The sequence below is a fragment of the Oryza sativa genome, chromosome 12, assembly GCF_034140825.1.
Source record: "Oryza sativa Japonica Group chromosome 12, ASM3414082v1".
In the NCBI taxonomy this organism is placed as follows: domain Eukaryota; kingdom Viridiplantae; phylum Streptophyta; class Magnoliopsida; order Poales; family Poaceae; genus Oryza; species Oryza sativa.
Window position 1 is genome coordinate 11,513,487 of NC_089046.1, and position 13,767 is coordinate 11,527,253.

The 13,767-nt window shown below is 43.5% G+C and overlaps 1 long non-coding RNA gene across 1 annotated transcript; it reads right to left on the reverse strand.

Annotated features, from left to right (window-relative positions):
• Window positions 1-8,087: 8,087 nt before the first annotated feature.
• LOC136354794 (uncharacterized) lies at window positions 8,088-10,097 on the reverse strand. The gene is made up of 3 exons (XR_010738576.1): window positions 9,507-10,097; window positions 9,111-9,176; window positions 8,088-8,616 (listed from the first exon to the last, which is right to left on the reverse strand). It is a non-coding gene; the product is annotated as an uncharacterized lncRNA (long non-coding RNA).
• Window positions 10,098-13,767: the final 3,670 nt, after the last annotated feature.

The following is a 13,767-nucleotide window of genomic DNA, read 5'->3' on the forward strand; positions in this document are numbered from 1 at the left end:
TCAGGGCAGTTGAGGATTAAAGAGGAAGATATACCTAAGACGGATTTTACCACTCAAGATGGGTTGTTTGAATGTACTGTTATGTCTTTTGGACTTACCAATGCCCCCGCTTTCTTCATGAACTTGATGAATAAGGTGTTTATGGAATACCTGGACAAGTTCGTGGTGGTTTTTATTGATGACATTCTTATCTACTCCCGAACCAAAGAAGAGCATGAAGAACACCTTCGCCTTGCACTAGAGAAGCTACGAGAACATCAACTGTATGCCAAGTTTAGCAAATGTGAATTTTGGTTGTCTGAAGTAAAGTTCCTTGGACACGTCATCTCAGCCGGAGGAGTTGCCGTTGATCCGAGTAATGTGGAATGAGTAACCAACTAGAAACAACCGAAGACAGTCTCCGAGATTCATAGTTTCCTGGGTCTTGCAGGCTATTACCGGAGGTTCATAGAGAATTTTTCCAAGATTGCTAAGCCCATGACACAACTGCTTTAGAAAGATGTGAAGTACAAGTGGTCAGAAGAATGTGAGCAGAGTTTTCAAGAGTTGAAAAGTCGCTTAATATCAACACCCATTTTGATTTTGCCTGATCCAAAGAAGGGTTTCCATGTGTACTACGACGCATCTAAGCTTGGGTTAGGTTGTGTTCTGATGCAAGATGGGAAGGTGGTTGCGTATGCATCTCGTCAGTTACATCCGCATGAGAAGAACTACCCTAGTCATGACCTTGAGTTAGCCGCAGTGGTTCATGCGTTGAAGATTTGGCGTCACTACCTCTTTGGTACTCGTACGGAGGTGTACACGAATCACAAGGGTTTAAAGTATATCTTTACTCAGCCGGATCTGAACATGAGACAGCGGAGATGGTTGGAACTGATTAAGGATTATGACATGGGAATTCATTATCACCCGGGAAAGGCTAATGTTGTAGCAGATGCTCTCAGCAGGAAAGGCTATTGCAATGCTACGGAAGGACGGCGGTTGCCGTGGGAATTATGCAAGGAATTTGAAAGATTGAATTTGGGAATTGTCAGTAGAGGTTTTGTTGCAGCTTTAGAAGCGAAGCCCACTCTCATTGACCAGGTTAGAGAAGCTCAAATCAATGATCCTGATATTCAAGAGATTAAGAAGAACATGAGAAGGGGAAAGGCTATCGGGTATTTGGAAGATGAGCAAGGAACCGTATGGTTGGGTGAGAGAATTTGTGTCCCAGAGAACAAGGAGTTGAAAAATGCAATCTTGAAGGAAGCTCATGACACTTTATACTCCATTCACCCTGGTAGTACCAAGATGTACCAAGATCTCAAGGAGAAATTTTGGTGGGCAAGTATAAAGCGTGAGATAGCAGAGTATGTAGCTGTGTGTGATGTTTGTTAGCGAGTCAAGGCAGAACATCAGAAACCCACAGGTTTGCTGCAGCCCTTAATGATACCAGAATGGAAGTGGGAGGAAATTTGGATGGATTTCATCACTGGTCTACCCAGAACGTCATCAGGCCATGACTCTATTTGGGTGATAGTCGACAAACTTACCAAAGTGGCTCATTTCATCCCTGTGAGGACAACATATTCCGGAAGTCGTTTGGCGGAATTGTATATGGCAAGAATTGTGTGTTTGCACGGAGTGCCTAAGAAAATAGTATCCGATCGAGGTAGCCAGTTTACTTCAAAGTTTTGGAAGAAGCTTCAGGAAGAGATGGGTTCCAAGCTGAACTTCAGTACCGCTTATCATCCGCAGACAGACGGACAAATTGAAAGGGTAAATCAGATTTTGGAAGACATGTTGAGAGCTTGTGCTTTAGACTTCGGTGGAAGTTGGGATAAGAATCTGCCTTACGCGGAATTCTCATACAACAACAGTTATCAAGCTAGTCTTCAAATGGCTCCTTATGAAGCACTGTATGGTCGGAAGTGCCGCACTCCGCTGTTGTGGGATCAAACGCGAGAACGTCAGGTTTTCGGGACTGATATTCTGAGGGAAGTAGAAGAGAAGGTAAAGATCACTCAAGAGAGGTTGCGTATAGCTCAGTCTCGTCATAAGAGTTATGCCGACAATCGCCGCAGGGATTTAAGTTTTGAGGAAGGAGATCATGTGTACCTTCGTGTCATGCCTCTTTGGGGGGTTCATCGTTTTCACACCAAAGGAAAATTGGCACCGCGTTTTGTGGGACCTTATAAGATTGTCAGTAGAAGAGGTGAGGTTGCTTATCAGTTGGAGTTACCTCAATGCTTGGCAGGTGTTCATAATGTGTTCCATGTGTCATAGTTGAAAAAGTGTTTAAGGGTACACACTGAAGAAGCTAATCTTGAGCAGATTGAAATCCAAGAGGATTTGACATATGTTGAGAAACCAATCCGTATCCTGGAGACAGATGAGAGAAGAACCAGGAATCGAGTTATCCGTTTCTGTAAGGTCCAATGGAGTAATCACTCGGAAGAAGAAGCTACCTGGGAACGAGAAGAAGAATTAAAGTCAGCTCATCCGCATCTTTTCGCCAGCTCTTCCGAATCTCGAGGACGAGATTCTGTTTAAGACGGTAGGTTTGTCACACCCTGAAAATCCTAAATTTATAAATTGTTGTTTAAATGGAATTATTAGAAATGATTTTAAAAGCTTAGAAAGAGAAGATCTAATTTTAAATAATAAAATCCAATATAAAAGTGGGCTAGATAAAATTTTATTAAATACTTCATTTGATTCTATAGTTCCTAGATTTTTCTGGGATTTATTTGAGCCAAGGAAGTATTTTTAATAAATGGAATTGCATTTCATGAATAATTTAAAATGAAAAAGGTTTTAAAAGTCCTCTTTTGGCTTTGGGCCGAAAGTCGGCCCAAAACCCCTCTCTCTCTCTCCTTGGCCTGCAAGCGCGCCCGGCCCAAGTCAGCCCGCCGAGCCGAGCCGCCGCTCTCCCTCCTCTCTCCCTCTGACAGGTGGGGCCCACCTGTCAGGGTCGTCTTCCTCCTCCCGCCGCAGCCGTGCCCTAGCCGCGCGCAAGCCGCCGCCGCCTCCTTCCAAATTCGACCACTCTTTTCCCGATCCAATCGAATCAGTAGAGGGGTAATGATCCCCGGGATCCCCTCTTCCTTTTCTGTTTTGGAATCTTCATCTAATTTCGTTTGGAAATCGTAGGATTCGAGCTCGATTCGGATTCGTTTTTCCTCCCGAACCCTAAGCTTTCCTTCGCCTTCGCCGGCCGCCGTGGGCCTCCGTCGCCGCCCCCTAGCCCCTATAAAAGGACCCCCGGGACCTCCTCTATCCGCCGCCACCCTCGCTTTAGCTCGCCACCGCTTGTAGTGCCGATTCCGCGTCAAGTCGTGCGCCGCCGCCGCCGAAGGGAGACCAGCCGTGCACCGCCGCCGCTCTGGTCATTGTTGTCGCTCAGGAAGGCCACCGTCGGGATCGCCAAGTCGTCGTCGTCCTCGTCCAGCCCTCCGTTTCCGCCGAAGACCGCAGGAGCACCGCCGTCGTACGCCGGCGAGCGTGAGTTGCCAAGCCGCCGTTGGTGATGACGTCATCGCCGACGTCAGCATTGCGTTACCCGTAGACCCACGGTAGACCGATTAGATCTCGGCCATCCGTTTTGGATTAGATTAGATCTCGGCCGTCCGTTTCGTAGGCCGTCCGTTTTTTGGTGATTTTGCTCTTTTCTGCTTAGATTCCGACCTTCCCGGAGAGTCTGATTTTGCAGGAGAAGACTTTGAAGAGTTCCAATGCCAGCAAGGCAAGTCACATAGATCCCAAACAACCCTTTGAGCATGTTGATCCTGTTTAAAGCTATTGTTTCTATTTAACTATTGCATATATTTTTGAATGTCATTGGGTGGGAATGACCTATTGCCTTTGTTATAGCCTTTTTGGTTATTGATTATCTATCCTTTGTCACTTGGTTAATAATTGGATTAGCTAGAACATTATATGGTTTTAGCTAAAGTGCTTAGGATGCTTAGCCTTGCTTAGAGACACTAGCTCATATAAATGGGATAACTTATGATTCACTATGATTTAATGATGGCTTAATGATAGCTCACGATGGTTAATTGTGATTGGTTCATTAATTAATTTGTCAACTGAAACTGATAATGGTGGGTTGTGAGCACATCGTTTTGCTGTCGTGCTCATGACAATTAAGGACCGGTTCACGATTTTCGGTTGTGAAACATTAACCGTGCCAACCACAAGCCAGCATGGGCAACGACTTTACTTTTTGTATAGTATGGTTCATTTTAGAGCACCAGACTGTGAAGTGGCGGAGATAAGCCCACGGGGGTCGCTGGGGAGTCCATGCCTTGTTTATAAGGGGGTGATTATGATCCAGGAACGGTGCACTGCTTTGAATTGTGTTATGCATAGGGTATTGTCACAATCTCTATTCGGGTACTTGTTAAGTATCACGATGCATGGTTGACATGGTGTTGAGGTTGTGTCTTGTGGGTACAGTGGTACACCTCTCACCAGAGTAAAACTATTCGAATAGCCGTGCCCGCGGTTATGGGCGGGTCTAACAATGTCTTTCGTGATTAGTTTCACATCTCTCACCGTAATAAATGATACTGTAATTGGTAATAACTTGTTTAGCTCCTGGTTTGGAATGGTATATTCCTGGTTTGGAGATAGAACTGTGCAGCCGGGATTGGTTGTTCAGAATGGTTGGGCCTATGCAATAGGTATGTTGTATAGCGATGGATTAATATTGCTTAATTAAATACTTTACTGCTTTATTAAATTCTGAAGTATTTATTAAATGCCATTTATGCAAATGACACTATATTATGCCATCCTTTGTTATCGCTTGCATTTGCATATTTGCTGCGTGGCTTGTTGAGTATGTCATATACTCACCTTGCAAACATTCATCAGAGGTGGAGTTCTATAGTGTTGCTGAAGGTGTGGAGGATTAGGCGTAGTCCTGGTCAAGCTGCTTGTGGAATGGAGTCGTCTGTGCGTTTATCTTATTTTCCGCTGCTTAGATCTTTATTGTTTGAGAGGAACTATCTACCTCTGTAATGACTTTATATTCGATTATTAATTAGAGTAATAATTGCACTCTATTATCAATTTGTTACTGTGTGCCTCAGCTGATTCCTGGACGAGGGTTTACACACATGTAAGCGTTTGGAATTTTGGATAGAAATTCCGGGCGTGACACAATTGAAGATGGAGAGCCCAAATTATTATTTTGAGGGCATCGTGGTGGGTTCAAACGTCTACACCAAGGATACAGTAGATGATCTCGATGACAAGCAAGGACAGGGTTTCATGTCAGCTGATGATTTGGAAGAAATTGATATAGGTCCAGGTGATAGACCCAGGCCGACATTCATCAGCAATAACTTATCTCCAGAATTCAGAGCCAAGCTGATAGAGCTTTTAAAGGAATATAAAGATTGCTTCGCTTGGGAGTATTATGAGATGCCAGGACTCAGCCGATCGATTGTTGAACATCGGCTTCCTATTAAACCGGGGGTTAGACCATACCAGCAGTTGCCGAGGAGATGCAAAGCCGATATGCTCGATGCTGTCAAGGCTAAGGTTACACGTTTATATGATGCTGGTTTTATCCGTCCATGCCGATATGCTGAGTGGGTTTCTAATATAGTTCCAGTTATCAAGAAAAATGGCAAGGTCAGAGTGTGCACTGATTTTCGGGATCTAAACAAGGCTACCCCAAAGGACAAGTACCCAATGCCGGTTGCCGATAAATTGGTTGATGCTGCTTCAGGGCTTAAGATATTAAGTTTTATGGATGGCAATGCGGGTTACAATCAGATCTTTATGGCAGAAGAAGACATTCATAAGACAGCTTTCAGGTGTCCTGGTGCAATTGGCTTGTTTGAGTGGGTTGTGATGACTTTTGGCTTGAAGAGTGCTGGAGCTACATATCAGAGGGCCATGAACTACATATTCTATGATCTGATCGGCTGGTTAGTTGAAGTTTATATTGATGACATGGTCGTTAAGTCCAAGGAGGTAGAAAACCACATAGCCGATTTGAGGAAGGTTTTTGAGAGGACTAGAAAATATGGCCTGAAGATGAATCCGACAAAGTGTGCTTTTGGAGTATCGGCTGGTCAGTTTTTGGGATTTCTTGTTCATGAGAGGGGGATTGAGGTAACTCAAAGGAGTATTAATGCAATCAAGAAGATTCAACCTCAGGAGGACAAGAAGAAGTTGCAGGAAATGATCGGCAAGATAAATTTTGTTATAAGGTTTATTTCTAATTTATCTGGTAGGTTGGAACCTTTTACACCTTTGTTGAGATTGAAAGCCGATCAAGAATTCATCTGGGGGCTAAACAACATAAGGCTTTGGATAATATTAAAGAATATCTTAGTTCTCCTCCAGTTTTAATCCCTCCACAGAAGGGTATACCTTTCAGATTATATCTATCAGCCGGTGAGAAGTCAATCGGCTGAGTTTTGATTCAGGAGCTTGAAGGGAAAGAGAGAGCTGTATTTTATTTAAGCCGCAGGCTCTTGGATGGAGAGACAAGGTATTCTCCTATGGAAAAGTTGTGTTTGTGTCTATATTTCTCTTGCACAAAGTTGAGGCATTATCTATTATCCAATGAATGCGCTGTGATATGTAAGGCCGATGTGGTTAAATACATGCTATCGGCTCCGATTTTGAAAGGAAGGGTTGGAAAATTGATATTTGCTTTAACGGAATTTGATCTTCGGTATGAGTCACCAAAAGCGATTAAAGAACAAGCTATAGCCAATTTTATTGTGGATCATCATGATGACTCAATCGGATCGATCGATATTGTGCCTTGGACTTTGTTTTTCGATGGATCAGTGTGCACTCATGGTTATGGTATCGGCTTAGTTATAATTTCCCCTCGGGGGCAAGTTTTGAGTTTGCCTATACAATTAAGCCCTATGCAACAAACAATCAGGCTGAATATGAAGCGGTTCTCAAGGGGTTGCAGTTGCTTAAGGAAGTTGAAGCCGATGCAGTCGAAATTATGGGTGATTCCTTGTTGGTGATCAGTCAATTGGTAGGAGAATATGAATGCAAAAATGGTACGTTGATGGTATACAATGAGAGGTGCCGGGAGTTGATGGATGGATTTCGGCTGGTAACTTTAAAGCATGTATCTCGGGAGCAAAATGTTGAAGCTAATGATTTGGGGGATGCTATACAACTCGTTCAAGAGTATATTATTTACCGATTTGGGATTCCTCAAACAATTACAACCGATCAAGGGTCTATCTTTGTGTCTAATGAGTTTGTTCAGTTTGCCGATAGCATGGGTATCAAAATGTTGAATTCTGCGTCGTATTATGCACAAGCCAATGGACAAGCCGAGGCGTCTAACAAGAGTTTGATCAAGTTGATTAAGAGAAAGATTTCTGATTATCCTCGGCAATGGCATACTAGGTTGGCTGAAGCATTGTGGTCTTATCGGATGGCTTGCCACGGATTGATTTGAGGCAGTTTTACCATGGGAACAGATTTGCAGAATGAGTTGTCAGCTAATGAATATTATAATCTCATGGCCGATGAGAAGGAAGATTTGGTTCAATCCAGATTGAGAGCTCTTGCAAAAGCTACCAAGGATAAGGAAAGGGTTGCTCAACATTATAACAAGAAGGTGGTGCCTAAGTCTTTTTCTGAGGGAGAGCTTGTTTGGAAGCTAATTTTGCCGATAGGAACTCAGATAACAAATTCGGCATGTGGTGTCACGCCCGGAATTTCTATCCAAAATTCCAAACGCTTACATGTGCGTTAAATCCTCATCCAGGAATCAGCCGAGGCACACAATAACAAATTGATAATAGAATACTATCAAACAGCTAATTAATATTCGCAAAATAATAAATTATTATAGAGGTGGATAGTTCCTCTCAAAAGAATAAAATTCTACGCAGCGGAAATAAACATAAGACTAAACAGCTATGGCGACTCCACTCCACAAGCAACTTGACCCGAACAAAGCCTAACCCTCCTGATCATCACCTTCACTAAAGTACTCCTCCTCTAATGAATGAATATTGCAAGAATGAGCATATGACATACTCAATAAGCCACACAACAAATATGCAAGTGCACAGGATAACAAAGCATGGCATAATACAGCTCAATTGCATAAACAACATTTAATAAACATTTGAGAGAACAGTAAAACAGTTGAGTAATTAAGCAATATTAAATGAACACTATACAACACACCCGTGTTGCATAGGCCCAACCTCACCTGAACAACCAACCCCGGTTGTACAAATCAAACCTCCATACCAGGAATATACCATTCCAAACCAGGAGTCAATTTAGTTATCACAAACTATCACCAATAATGAGTAGTGTGAGACTAATGACGAAAAACATTGTTAAACTCACCCATAACCGCGGGCACGGCTATTCGAATAGTTTTACTCTGGCCAGAGGTGTACCACTATACCCACAAGACATAGCTCCACAACATGTCACCATGCGCCTCAATACCACCATGATATCTCGGATAGGAACTGTGACAGTACCCCTTACACAACACAATCCACCACAGCGCACCGTTCCTGGATCATAATCACCCCCTCAATAACCAGAGGCATGGACTCCCCAGCGACCCCCACGGACTTCTCGCCGCTTCTCAGTCTGGCACCCCGTAATGAACTATTCTATACAAAAGGTAAAGCTGTTACCCATGCTGGCTTGTGGTTGTCACGGTTAATGTTTCACAACAGTAGCTCGCGAACTGGTCCTTAATTGTCATGAGCACGACCATCAAAACCATATGCTCACAACCCACCTTTAATAAGGTTTTAATTATCAATTAATTATCATAACATGATTAACCATCGTGAGCTACCATTAAATATATAAACATAAATAATAATGTAATATGATTCATCCCATTGATGAGCTAATATTTCTAAGCATGGCTAAGCAATTATACATATAGCATTTAGCTGAACCAAACCAATATATAAGGTTCTAGCTAATCAAATTATAACCCATAGGAAAATAAAGTCATCTTCGACCATTAATTAATTGGGAAAGGTTCACCACCCGATGACATTCGAAAATAATGCATAAGTTAAAATAAAACATTAGCTTTAAACAGGTTCAACATGCTCAAAAGGTTGTTTGGGATCCATGTGACTTGCCTTGAGCTTCTTCAAACGCTTCTGAACCTTCCTCAACGAAAACGCTCTCCTCCAGAACGTCAGAAACTAAAGCAAATGAACAAAATCAACAAAACAGTACAAAAACAAGCATAAACAGAACATGTGGATATTTTTAACATGTAGATCTCGATTTTAGATGAATTTAGCAACTTGAACCACTCGAATCCGAGTTACGATGATTTAGTTATGAATTTCTGAAGTTTAATCAGATTTTCATCAAATACAGAAAATTATTACGAATTAAATAAAAGATTTATGACGTCATTACGACATCATCGCCGGCCATGGTGCGGGATGACGCGACCACCGGTGGTAGAGGGCTCGGCCGGGCTATCCAAGGACACCTACGCGTAGAGGACGACGACGCGAACTCACCGGTGCAAAGAACAACGACGGACGACGACGAACAACGGCCGGCGACGAGGACCGAGGACGGCGCGGCTCGGCTCGACGGTGGCGACGGCGCTCTGGCGGCTTGCGACGGCGGCGAAGGGGTTGCCGGGGTACTCCTCCTCCGCACGCACCCGACGGCGGCAATGGGAAGCGGCGGCGACGGCTACAGCGGCGGCGCGGCGCGGCTGGAACGGCATCGGCGGCGGCGGCGACTAGTTCAACGCGGCGGCGGTGCTATGGGCAACGGCGACGGCTAGGACTTCGGGCAAACAGAAGAGGATGACTAGGGGATGCTATTTATAGGCTTGGATTAGAGAAATCGGACTCCAAACGAGAGGAATCGAAGCCGGAAAATCCTAGGGTTAGGTGGAAAGATAAACTCGAAATCGAGTTTGATTCGGATAAAATACGAAGCAATTAGCTCCAATTCTTGGGGAAAGGATAGAGGACAACAAAGGGATAAAAACCCCTCAACCAATCGGACTCAGAGATGGCCGGTTGGGGCGGATTTGGCGGGGAACGGCGGCGGCTTGGGCTCGGCAGGCCGGCTGGAGGTTGAAGACAACCCCGACATGTGGGCCCCACATGTCGGCGGCTAAAAGGAGGGGGGCGGTGGCGGCTCGGCTTGGGCCGGCTTGGGCCGCACGGCCGCGCGCGAGGAAAAGAGGAGTTGGGCCGGAAACGGCCCAACGGCCTAGGGAATTTTAAAGACTTTTTCAATTAAAATAATTCGTGAAATGATGTTTCATTTATTAAAAATACTTCCCTTGCTCAAATAATTTCCAAAAAAATCTAGAAAATAGATAAACAAGCAAAGTATTTAATAAAATTTTATCTAGCTCAATTTTATGTTGAAATTTTTCCTAGATTATTAGAGTTTAACTTGTAAGCTTCTAAAATAATTTCTAAAAATGATTTAAAGAATGAATTATTAAACTAGGCGATTTTCATGGCGTGACAAGTGGTCACCAAATTGGGAAGGACCGTTTCAAATCCATAAGGTTGTGTCCAAAGGAGCTTGTATGTTGCAAGGGTTTGATGGAGAAGTTTATGGACGAGCACTTAATGACAAGTACTTGAAGAAATATTACCCAAGTGTCTGGGTCATTGCATGATCGGCTAAGTGTTGCCGATGCATGTTAGCCGATGTATTTAGATCGCCTTCAGATGGCCGATATAGTTATATCGCCCTTAGTTTTGTTATCATAATCGGTTGTGTCTTGCCGATGTATGACGGCCGATATGGTTATATCGCCCTTAGTTGTTTTTCTGTATTATTATAATCGATGGTGTTTTGCCGATGTATGATGGCCGATATTTGCTATATCGCCCTTAGTACAAGTTATAATTTTATCAATGCCTTCGTCATTGCAAAATTAGGGGGGCAGATATATGAAAAAAAAAGTGGATTTTCAACGCGAAAATTATATTAATCGGCAGATGGATTAAGAGTTAGACTACAAATAGCCGATTACAAAAATGAGTTTCAAGCTAAGTCTTATTACAAAGCCAATCATTTAGAGAGGTATTGCAGGATAGCCGATATAGGTCATTGTCTAATTTCCTCTACTTCTTGGATGTCTTGGGCATCGGTTCCTGGGATAACCTTCACAGACTTGGTTAAATCAGCAACATTTTTGATGGCCGATTTAAGTCATGATTTTTTCTCTTCGATTGCTTTTGGGAGATTGGCTAGCTTCTGTGTTTCCAAGGCCAATTTAGCATTGCATTCTTCAAGTTGTGCCATGAGATCAATCTTTCGGGCCTCAAGCCGATCTATGTTGGACTGGATCGGACCTTCAGATAATTTATCAAGCTTGGACTTCTCTTCATGCACGAGTTGCCGATTGGCTTGGATTGTGGCTTCGATGTCCTTCCGCTCTCGCCATTCGGGTAATCTTTGTTTAGTTTTTTCTAGCTTGAATTGATGTTGCTCGAGGTATGCAGCTGGAGTGATGGTGTTCGAAAGATCATCCGGGATCAGAGCGTGAATTTCTCGAAGTCTTGCCCGAATGGAACCACAATCAACCACAAAATTGTTTAAAGATGCCTCTAGCCGATGAGATATATCTTCAAGAGTTCTTTTGACATCTTCGTCTAGAGGAGCTAGGGTCTTGCTTGTTGTTTCATCTTTTGCCTCTTGATCAAGATAATCCTTGATATCAAAGGAGAACATATCAGCTAATACCTGCAAAAGTGGAAATTGAAGATAATTGAATATCAAAATATGTTATACAGCCGATCTGGGAATTTTTAGAATGAGACTTACTAGGATGGCAGGAGCTGCTGGTTCTTCTTCTTCCTCAATGTTGTGGCTGTCTATAGCCGATGGACTACGGTCACTTGACATCAGCTGTACAGGAGGTGAAGGAGGAGGACGCTAAAAGAGACAAGTGTTAATTATCATCGGCTACGAGCAAATTTAAAAGATTTTACAGAAGAAACCTTACCGATGGAACCTGTTTAGATGGTGCTAGTGTCAATTTCTTCTTCACAGTAGTTTTCTTTTTCTGCAAATACAAGACTTACAAATAATCGGCTCTACAATTTTTTCAAAAAGGTGATCAAGATGAGTTATTTACCATTGAAAAGTGGGCTGGAGAAGCAGGAGTTGGAGGAGTCTGTTTGGGTAAAGCCGATGGTGTTTTTTCTCCTAAGTCACTCAGTTCGGTTGCCGCTTGGTCAACATCTTCCTCGATTTCCTCTTCATCCAAGGCTTGTTCTATGGACGGGTCTATGGCAGGCAAATCATTGGTTTGCTTGGATTTCTTCTTTTTGGCCTTTTTCTTTGGTGCTAGAGTTGATGAATCAATAGCTGATGCCTTAGTTTTCCTCTTTTTGCCAACATCGGCCGATTCTCCCAGCTGCCCTTGGAGTAAACTTGAGGTCCTGGGGCATGGTAGCCAATGACAGGGGGAGCTAGTCCACCTCCATTTGGGATAAGGCCTGGAGCATATTCTATATCCTTGCCACTATTGCTTTTGCGAGGAGGACAGGATTCTGTTGTCTGCAAAATAGAAGAAGAGATTAGTCAAGATATACCTGAGGGATGACATCCGGGAATAGATCTGTCATGTACATGGAAGCCGATTGTTGGAACAAGTGTTGCTTCCATTCACCCCACCATCTGTCAAAGTTCCTGCTCTTGAACCTTGCTAGCTCTATATTTTCAATGCTGCCCAAAGGAGGTCCTGGGATGTTGAGCAGCCGATCCATCATCAGTGTTGATGAGATTTCTCCTCTGCATTGGATCTTATCAGTGAAGTACAAGCCGATTGGGACCTGTCCCATCCCAAACTGCCTGGCCGAGCTCATTGGGTGATAGAACTCATAGGATACTTGTATATTTCTTCCTTGATGAATGCCAATAGGAAGAATACACGGGCTGATAGCAGCTGAAAAGACTTCTCTAGACTTATCGTACTTCTCAGAGTTGATTTCTTCAAACCGGAAGTCCGATGGTAGCTCAAAGTCTACTGTATCCTCATATGCGAACTAGACTCGAGCATCTTTCTTGAAGCCATCGTAGAAGCTAGAGAACCAGTCCTTGAGCAGTTCAGCTGATAGCTTTGCTCCAGAATTGGCTGGTGTTGATGCAACTTCTCCATAGGACATGCATCTGCGATGAGTTAGTTCTCCCCCATCTTCATTGGCGATCGGCTTTAGACTTGGAAACTAGGACTCTGATAGGGCTGGCTGATTCACAGCTTTCATGACGACTAAGTTAAGCCATGTTTGCAGTAACCACCATGGTCCACTTGCAGCTACTATCGAGCTTGTGGCTATTTTAGTCGATGCGTTGTTCAACATCTGATACAGATAGCCGAGGAGGATTTTGCCTAAACAGATTTGTTTCTTTGCTTCAAGGCTTTCGGCTAAGAACTGCCAGTTGGTGGTAGGGCCACAACTCGATCCACAGAACAGGAATTTCTCAAGCCACATTAGCAGAAAGGTTGTGTGCTCTTGGGGGGTGACAGATCCTTTGCCCATGTTTGCAGCGACATAGCCAGACCAGCCACCTATGGTTTTTGTTTTAAACTCAAACTGGTTCTTGGAGTTCAGGGTCATGGGATTGGTTGAAGAGGTGACATCTAAACCAGTAATCATGATGACGTCAAGCAGAGTGGGGGTGTTGACAGAAAACACGAGGCCTGGGAGATCTGCTTAACTCCAGTGCAGGTCCAAACCTCGCCTTTGGATGTATAAGCGTGCCAGTTGATTTGATTCTGTAATCAACAAGAAA